At 46.1% G+C, this 10,208-nt stretch overlaps 1 long non-coding RNA gene across 1 annotated transcript; it reads left to right on the forward strand.

Moving 5' to 3' along the window:
- The first annotated feature begins 8,913 nt into the window (after nucleotides 1–8,913).
- On the forward strand, nucleotides 8,914–9,350 carry LOC117532202. The gene is made up of 2 exons (XR_004566809.1): nucleotides 8,914–9,202; nucleotides 9,235–9,350. It is a non-coding gene; the product is annotated as an uncharacterized LOC117532202 (long non-coding RNA).
- Nucleotides 9,351–10,208: the final 858 nt, after the last annotated feature.

The following is a 10,208-nucleotide window of genomic DNA, read 5'->3' on the forward strand; positions in this document are numbered from 1 at the left end:
TGTGGAGGTTTTCAGCTTGAAACAGGCTGATGACGCCGCCTGAGAGCGCAGCGCGACGTCTCGCACTGTGGGAAGTCCTTAAAGCGACAGTGTCACCTCAAAATCTCTCATCAGCCGTTAAAATTTTCACTGAAAACCAGCTTAATTTTTCGAACCATGTCCACTTCGATGTGTCTCACAGGTTTAGAAAAAATTTTGATCAAACAAAGCGCCAGTCTCTCAGCAACTTCTCAGACAAAGGAATTCCGACGAGGGGCTGGACGACTCCTCCCACAAGGAGTGCTCACAGGCGAATGACGTCACCGACAGGCGTGGAAAAACTCACGCATGCGCACGAGGGTTCATGCATGTCTGACGTAAAAACATATGAATGAAATCCATATAGTTTTTGAAAAAAATAAAAAGGACCTATACTTTATGGACAGCCCTCGTATGTGTATATATATATGTATGTATATATGTATATATGTGTGTGTGTAATTATGTATGTATGTGAAGGTGTATGTTGGTGTGTGTATACTGTATATGTATGTAAATATGTATGTAGAAGAAGACACGGTGTTCACTTGATATGTTTATGATAATGGGATTTGAGTTTGTGTTGTTAAATGTATTTGTAGCATGGCCTAAGCAGAGGGTCACCCCTTAGAGTCTGGCCTGCTTGAGGTTTCTTCCTCAATACATCAGAGGGAGTTTTTCCTTACCTGTCGCCTGTGTGCTTGCTCTGGGGGTAGGTAATGTGTATATATGTATGTCTGTATAAAGGGGGTGGGCATTTATAAGCTTTGCTTCTGCTCACCCCTTTTTGGTCACACGTCACTGTGGAATTGTCTTGTATATCAGTTTTTGTTATTGACGAATTGTGCCAAATAATAAGTTCAAGTTCAAAAAGTTCATATATATATTTCATAAATCGATTTGATGCCGATTCTTAAGAATCAGAATTAATTATTTTGATCCGATGCGATATGATTTGGGTTTGTGTTTTTAAAACCATTTTTTGAGCCTTGGTGTTGTGTGGGCCGCTGAAGAGGAGGTACTGCTGGCCCACCACCACCAGATGGCGCCCTGCTTGAAGTGCGGGCTTCAAGCACAGAGGGCGTCATAGCAACCGGGAGTGACAGCTGTTACTCGTCATCAGCACCAGCTGTCACTCATCCACATCACCACCACCTTAAAGGCCAGACTGCAACTCCACCTCCCCGCCGAGAAATCAGCTACCTTGGAGGTAATTTCTCTGCTACACTTAACGCTGACTAATAGTCTGAACTTCTTTGCAGCCGTTTTCCTGTGGTGTTGCCTTATCTGTGGGATTGGCGTTTGGTGTGATCAGCGACGGCTTCGCTTCACACCCCAACCAGATAAGTGGTTAGACAGGAGCTGCACGAGTGTGTGACTGGAGGTGGAGGTGCTCCCTCCCAAAAGAACACAGACTGTGGGATTACTGAGTGTGCGTACTCACACTCACCTGTGCTGTTTCTGTTCTCTGCCAGCAGTGCCAAGTTTGACAGCTGGAGACGGTGACCACCTGGGGACTCAGGACTTGGCGGCTCCGGTGTTCTTCAGATCCGTTGGCGGTGAGGGCCGTGTGGGATCCGGCTCGGTTCTGGACGGGCGTCTCCTATCCTCAAGCCTGCCCACACGTCACCCAACGTGTAATTGACTGTAGTTCCAAACTTGTTGTTGTCTGTATTCCGTTGTGCACAATTTACAACATTAAATTGTTACTGTTTGGCTTATCCATTGCCCGTTCTTTTACGCCCCCTGTTGTGGGTCCGTGTTCCTACACTTTCACAACAGGATTTCTCGGCCAGCGTCATGGATCCCGAGGGGCGTCAACCATCGCTTGAACAGCCAATGGAAGAGCGAGGTGCACAGGCGCCAGCAGGAGGCATGTTAGGTGAGCTGCAGCACATCTTAACCGCATTTACTGCTCGGTTGGACTTAGTTACCAAGCAGAGCATTGTTCTCAATCAAAGGATGGAGGCTCTCACCGCCCAGGTGGAAGCGCATGCTCAGGGCGCTGCTGCAGCACCTCCTCCTGCTGACCGAATGCCAGAAACAGACATTCTACTGGTCGTTCAACGAACCCCCCCACCTTCCCCTGAAGCATACATAAGCCCTCCGGAGCCGTACGGAGGCTGTGTGGAGATGTGCGCGGACTTCTTGATGCAGTGCTCGCTCGTCTTTTCACAGCATCCTGTCATGTACGCGTCAGATGCTAGCCAGGTGGCTTACGTTATAAATTTGCTTAGAGGAGAGGCACGGGCCTGGGCTACGGCGCTCTGGGAGCAGAATTCACGGCTCCTAATGACTTGTACCATGACCTTGCTGACGTCTTCAGCAAGGATCTGGCACTCACACTGCCCCCGCACCGTCCGTACAATTGTGCCATTGATTTGATACCGGGCGCTGAGTACCCGTCCAGCAGGTTGTACAACCTCTCACGTCCAGAACGCGAATCAATGGAGACCTACATCCGGGACTCGTTAGCTGCCGGGTTGATCCGGAACTCCACCTCCCCGATGGGTGCTGGTTTCTTTTTTGTGGGCAAGAAGGATGGCGGACTCCGTCCATGCATTGATTACAGAGGGCTGAACGAGATCACAGTTCGCAACCGATACCCGTTACCTCTGTTGGATTCAGTGTTCACGCCCTTGCATGGAGCCCAAATTTTCACAAAATTGGATCTTAGGAATGCTTATCGCCTGGTTCGGATCCGGGAGGGAGACGAGTGGAAGACAGCATTTAACACCCCGTTAGGTCACTTTCAGTACCTGTTCATGCCGTTCGGCCTCACCAATGCGCCCGCGACGTTCCAAGCGTTGGTTAATGACGTCTTGCGGGACTTCCTGCATCGGTTTGTCTTTGTATATCTAGACGATATACTCATCTTTTCTCCGGATCCTGAAACACATGTCAAGCATGTACGTCAGGTCCTACAGCGGTTGTTGGAGAACCGGCTGTTTGTGAAGGGCGAGAAGTGCGAGTTCCACCGCACTTCTTTGTCCTTCCTGGGGTTCATAATCTCCTCCAACTCTGTCGCCCCTGATCCGGCCAAGGTTGCGGCGGTGAGAGATTGGCCCCAACCAACAAACTGTAGGAAACTGCAACAGTTCCTCGGTTTTGCAAATTTCTACCGGAGGTTCATCAAGGGCTACAGTCAGGTAGTTAGCCCCCTGACAGCCCTGGCCTCCACAAAAGTCCCCTTCACCTGGTCGGATCGGTGCGAAGCCGCGTTTAGGGAGTTGAAACGCCGGTTCTCGACTGCACCAGTTCTGGTGCAGCCCGATCCCAATCGCCAGTTTGTAGTTGAAGTGGACGCCTCTGACTCAGGGATAGGAGCCGTGCTATCCCAGAGCGGGGAGTCCGACAAGGTTCTCCATCCATGTGCCTACTTTTCCCGCAGGTTGACCCCGGCTGAAAGGAACTATGACGTCGGCAATCGGGAACTTCTTGCGGTGAAGGAGGCTCTTGAGGAGTGGAGACACCTGTTGGAGGGAGCATCGGTACCATTTACGGTTTTCACGGACCATCGGAGTACATTCGGACCGCCAGGCGTCTGAACCCCAGGCAAGCCCGCTGGTCACTGTTCTTCGGGCGTTTTGACTTTCGGATCACCTACCGCCACGGGACGAAGAACCAACGATCTGACGCCCTGTCCCAGGTGCACGAAGAGGAGGTCAAGACCGAGCTGTCAGACCCGACGGAAACCATCATCCCCGAGTCCACTGTTGTGGCCACCCTCACCTGGGACGTGGAGAAGACCCTCCGGGAGGCCCTGACATGGAGCCCGGACCCGGGGACAGGTCCGAAGGACAAATTGTACGTCCCACCAGAGGCCAGGGCTGCGGTCCTAGACTTCTGTCACGGTTCCAAGCTCTCCTGTCATCCAGGGGTGCGAAGGACCGTGGCAGTGGTCCGGCAGCGCTTCTGGTGGGCGTCTATGGAAGCCGACGTCTGGGAGTATGTCCAGGCCTGCACCACCTGTGCCAGGGGCAAAGCCGACCACCACAAGGCCCAAGGCCTCCTCCAGCCTCTGCTGGTGCCTCATCGCCCCTGGTCTCACATCGGCCTGGACTTTGTCATGGGCCTCCCGCCATCCCAGGGCATGACTACCATCCTCACGATAGTGGACCAGTTCTCCAAGGCGGCCCACTTCGTGGCCCTCCCAAAGCTCCCGACGGCCCAGGAGACTGCAGCCCTCCTGGTCCACCATGTCGTGCGTCTGCATGGAATTCCATCGGATATTGTCTCAGACCGTGGTCCTCAGTTCTCCTCTCAGGTCTGGAGGAGTTTCTGCAGGGAACTGGGGGCCACCGTGAGTCTCTCGTCCAGGTACCATCCTCAGACGAATGGACAGGCAGAGCGGGCAAACCAGGAATTGGAGCAGGCCCTCCGCTGTGTGACCTCCGCGCACCCGACGGCCTGGAGTAACCATCTGGCCTGGATCGAGTGCGCTCATAATAGCCAAGTATCGTCTGCTACCGGCCTCTCCCCGTTTGAGGTGTGTTTGGGGTACTAGCCCCCATTGTTCCCGCTAGTGGAGGGAGAGGTCGGGGTGCCCTCGGTCCAGGCCCATCTGAGAAGGTGCCGTCGGGTGTGGCGTACCGCCTGCTCTGCCCTGCTCAAAGCCCGGACGAGGGCCAAGAACCATGCAGACCGCCGGCGTGCCCCGGCCCCTACGTATCAGCCTGGGCAGGAGGTTTGGCTTTCCACAAAAGACATTCCCCTGCAAGTGGAATCCCAGAAATTAAAGGACAGATACATTGGACCTTTCACCATACTCAAGATCCTCAGTCCAGCCGCAGTGAAGCTGAAGCTGCCAGCTTCGCTGCGGATCCACCCGGTTTTCCATGTGTCACGCATCAAACCTCACCACGTTTCACCCCTCTGTACCCCCGGACCGGCGCCGCCTCCTGCCCGGATCATCGACGGGGAGCCGGCTTGGACCGTGTGCCGGCTCCTGGACGTCCGTCGGAAGGGCCGGGGGTTCCAGTATTTGGTGGACTGGGAGGGGTATGGACCCGAAGAACGCTCCTGGGTGAAGAGGAGCTTCATCCTGGACCCGGCCCTCCTGGCCGACTTCTACCGGCGGCACCCGGACAAGCCTGGTCAGGCGCCAGGAGGCGCCTGTTGAGGGGGGGGGGTCCTGTTGTGTGGGCCGCTGAAGAGGAGGTACTGCTGGCCCACCACCACCAGATGGCGCCCTGCTTGAAGTGCGGGCTTCAAGCACGAGAGGGCGGTCGAACACCTGTCGGAACTCCCTCACAAACCCAGTGTAACTTTTCTCCCACAGCAGGAGAAAAGTGATAACTACGTCGTAATTGGACTGCATTTATATAGTGCTTTTCCATCTGCATCCAACACTGAAAGCGCTTTACAAATAATGCCTCACATTCACCCCGATGTGAGGGTGCTGCCATACAAGGTACTCACATGGGGAGCAACTAGGGGATTAAGGACCTGGCCCAAGGGTCAGGCTGGGATTTGAACCGAGGATCGTCTGGTCTCAAGCCCAATGCTTTAACCACTACACCATCACATTCCCTAAACATTATGCCACTGTGCTGCCTGAGTTATAAAAAAAGTTATCAAAAATGTCTTAAGGTACAGTACTGTACAAAAACCTTAAGGCACATTTGCATCATAAAAGCATTACAAATTTTGAAAACCTGATAAATATTCATAAATTAAATGTGTGAGGAATTTTAACATTCATGATAATCGATATGAAAACTGGGTTCTATTTACATGTGGTTTCGGTATATAAATTGCATATATTTGGTATATAAAGAGTATAAGTCACAGGACCTCAAAACTATTTCTCAAAGATAACATGACTTAAAGTATGAGTAACTGTGTTTTAAAATCATTTTGCAATTTGATCATATTGCATGATCATTTGCAAATTTGTGTGGTATTCCACTGGCCAGTACACTTACAAAGAAATTAATTATTATTATGGAATAAAAATCTAGCTCATATAGTCACTGTTGTTGGAACTGATTTCATGTTGGCATGTCAATAAAAGGTGTGTGGGAGGGGGGCATCAAGGACTACTTTTATTATACCTCTGGGATGTCTAAAACATTTGCACAGTACTGTATGTTGGAAAGTAATATGTAAATCATTATTTAAGGTGTTCTTCCTCTAAATGCAAACACTATTTTTGCCAACTTTCATACAAATCTGACCTGAATCTTTTAGGGAGTTTTTGTATTTTGGGGGAGTTACTTTTTGCATTTCTTATGCATTTTCACCCTGCAAAACAGCCACGGTGTTGCTGCATTTCTGGAGAAACACAGCTGTGAATAAACATTATCACACTTGTGACACACGTTCTTTATTCAGTTTGTGGCGACCAAACAACACGTCGACAATGTCGCTGTACAGAGACGGTACAAAGAGTGGAAAGTAAAATGCCTCAATATTCATTTGGACAACAAAGGTCTTTATATCACTCCACTCTGCCTTCTGTCCAACACACACAGTACACGTCATTACATACAGGATGGGATTTGCATGGCTACTGTTTACCGTCATTTTAGATTGATTTTAAAGCTCCAATCCAATAAAGCATTTCATCTTCAACTTTTTTCTCTCTAAATGACAAAATATAACACTAAAATTTGTAACATTGGTTCTTTTTACACTTTTTAATCATTAGGCCTGTAATGAATTTGGTTTGGACAGCTTATTTGAATGAAGTCAATCCAAATTTACACAGTAACAATTTAAAAGTGTAGTCCTTTTTGATTTTTACAAAAAAAAAAAAAACAAAAAAAAAAACAATACTGTGTTGAAACCTAGTTATTGCAAAGTATCATTATTTCTGTGATATATCACAAAATCATAGCTAATTTTATTGTTGGTATTTATTTTGGGGATGCTTCTATGTCATGAGCTTCATCACCTCTCACTGCATTTTAACCCACATGAGTCAAAATCCTAAATTATTTCCAGACAAAGCTAATTTTGATCATATTGTGGCAATATATGATTGAGAATCCTTTATTTGAATACTAAAAAACAAAATGATATAGTGCAGACAAAAATCCATATTATATATATATATATATATATATGTATATATATATATATATATATATATATATAATTTAATTATTTTACATAAATCATAAAAATCCAAATGGACTACACCTTTAAATAAAGAAATAATATCAGCACATTTACACACCAATTAGAGCTCCTGGGTGATCTCACAATTTGTTCTCACTGAAATGATCATATTTCCCGCATTTAGAGGCAGTGCACAGATGGAGGGAACATGAACAGTAATGTGTTTGTGATTTCACACATTGAACAAAGACATTATATTCACAAAAGTGCAGAATTATAAAGCAAAACAGATGTGATTCATAAACATCTCACCAAAATATCACATCTCTTGTGGGAAATCCAGGTTGAAAGGATCGACATGCCTGGAGAGATTACCAATGTAATCCACTGCATGGCAGATTATTTAATGTTCAATTTAAACTGCATTTAAAGTACAGTTCATTCTGTCAGCCATTTAAAAGTGTGATTTATTCCAGTGTTACGTTTTCTCTACATATAAACAGAATCAGAGTTTATTATCAAATGTAGTGATTTACAAACTACAATTTGAAAAACTGACTAAACCTTTCATGCTCCACAAGACATCTGCAGACACTAGGTCTACATTGTATAAATATAGTATATCCATAAAGTACAGTGCATTTGGAAATTTGGTATTCACGGTGCTTCACTTTTTCCACATTTTATGTTGCAGCCTCATTCCAAAATGGATGAAATTCATTTTTTTTCCTCAGACTTTTACACACAATACCCCATAATGACATTTTAGATTTTTGCAAATTTATTAAAAATAAAAATCACGTTGATCATCAATTTCAATTCAGTTTATTTAGTTTATATACCTCCAAATCACATCAAAGCTGCCTCAAGGTGCTTCACACAAGTAAGGTCTTCCTTACTTGATCATCCTTGAGATGTTTCTTCACCTTAAATGGAGTCCACCTGGGGTAATTTCAGTTGATTGGACATTATTTAAATGTCTAAACTGAGCGATTCGGGGAGAAGGGCCTTAGTCAGGGAGGTTACCAAGAACCCGATGGTCACTCTGTCAGAGCTCCATCATTCCTCTGTGGAGAGAGGAGAACCTTCCAGAAGGACAACCATCTCTGCAGCAATCCACCAATCAGGCCTGTATGGTAGAGTGGCCAGATGGAAGCCACTCCTTAGTAAAAGGCAGATGGCAGCCCGACTAGAGTTTGCCAAAAGGCCTGAAGGACTCAGAGCATGAGAAACAAAATTCTCTGATCTGATGAGCCAAAGATTGAATGCCAGGCGCCATGTTTGGAGGAAACCAGGCTCTGTACCTACAGTGAAACATGGTGGTGGCAGCATCATGCTGTGAGGATGTTTTTCAGCAGCAGGAACTGGGAGACTAGTCAGGATTGAGGGAAAGATGAATGGACAGAGACATCCTGATGAAAACCTGCTCCAGAGCGCTCTTGACCTCAGACTGGGGACAGTGACCCTAAGCACACAGCCAAGATATCAAAGGAGTGGCTTCAGGACAACTCTGTGAATGTCCTTGAGTGGCCCAGACCTGAATCTGTTTGAACAGCTCTGAAGAGATCTGAAAATAGCTGTGCACCGACACTCCCCATCCAACCTGATGGAGCTTGAGAGGTGAGGCAAAGAGGAATGGGCAAAACTGCCCAATAATATGTGCACCAAACTTGTGGCATCATATTCAAGAAGACTTGAGGCTGTAATTGCTGCCAAAGGTGCAGCAACAAAGTAGTGAGCAAAGGGTTGTGAATACTTATGTACATGTGATTTCTTACTTTGTTATTTTCAATAAATTTGCAAAAATTAAAAAAAAAAAACTTTTCTTGTTGACATTATGGGGTGTTGTGAGTAGATTTTTGAGGGAAAAATAAATTTCCTCCATTTTGGAATAAGGCTTTAACATAAAATGTGGAAAACATGAAGCACTGTGAATACTTTCCGTGTGCACTGTATGTCATTACTTTCAATATTTGCACTGCGCAAAATACAATCACCACAGTTTAAAGCACTTGCAATGTATTACAGCTTGAATGGTGATATATGCATTTGTTATGTAGTTCTTGGATTTGCCAGTGCAGAGATTTATGGCTGTTAACAGCAAACAGCGACGTGTCTGGTGAGAATACAGTGTTTGTGAGAGTTTGTGAGAGTCTGTGTGCTAAATATGGATCCTGTGGACGTGAAGCCATGGCGCAAATAATCATTTTGAAAGCAGGTATAATGTACACCACAGCTCACCTAAAAAAAAATATATAATAAATAAACTGACTGTACACTATGAATGCAATTTCACGATAGGCTTAACGTCTCAAGATCCTCTTGAAGTGGTCATATTGTGCCAGATGGGTTTTCAATCGAACATTTACAGATAAATGTGATTGGAGTTTATACAGACATCCTTAAAGTGACTTCTACACCGATGCAAGCAGAAAATATACTGCTATAAGAACTATGTAGGCTTGAAGCTGCTCGTTTTAGCCTTCCGTGACATATGTCACATCCCAATTTCCGTCTGCTCTGTGATACACACCCTCTACCCACACAGTCTGCAAGACAGGTAAAGATGCTGTGTTCCGAATCCGCAGAAGCTCGGAAAAACCCGACGTAAAAATCCCTGCTTCTGGAAAACGTGCCTTCATGAGATTACCTCGGAGACAAATATGGATCAGCTACTTAGCCTATCACAGTACAGCAAGGCTAACATGATTTTTTTGTTAAATTAAATCTGTGTGGTGCTGGAAATGTAACTAATTGTACATTACACATAGTATTCATGTCTTGTTAAAATTTAAATTTAAAGACTCATTTTCAACATTCGTAAGATTGTTCTGTAACCAGTCGCAAACGCAGTTGCCTTGGCTGTGACGTCAACTCGTTTAGGTTGGGTTGCTCAATTTCTTCACAAGTTTCTGAGCAAAAACTCCGGCCCAACAGAATGTTCAATAGAGGTGGGCGGATCGATCCTAATATCACTAATATCGATACCAACGCTGGTATTGATATTGAATGATCCTCGTGTAAAAAGATCGATACTCAAGCTTTTTTTCTCTCCCGCACGCACTGACTGCTGTGCACGCAGATTCATCAAAGTCTATTCTCTGTCTGTAAGAGCAGCGCTGCAC

The sequence above is a fragment of the Thalassophryne amazonica genome, chromosome 19 (genome assembly GCF_902500255.1).
Source record: "Thalassophryne amazonica chromosome 19, fThaAma1.1, whole genome shotgun sequence".
Taxonomy (NCBI): Eukaryota; Metazoa; Chordata; class Actinopteri; order Batrachoidiformes; family Batrachoididae; genus Thalassophryne; species Thalassophryne amazonica.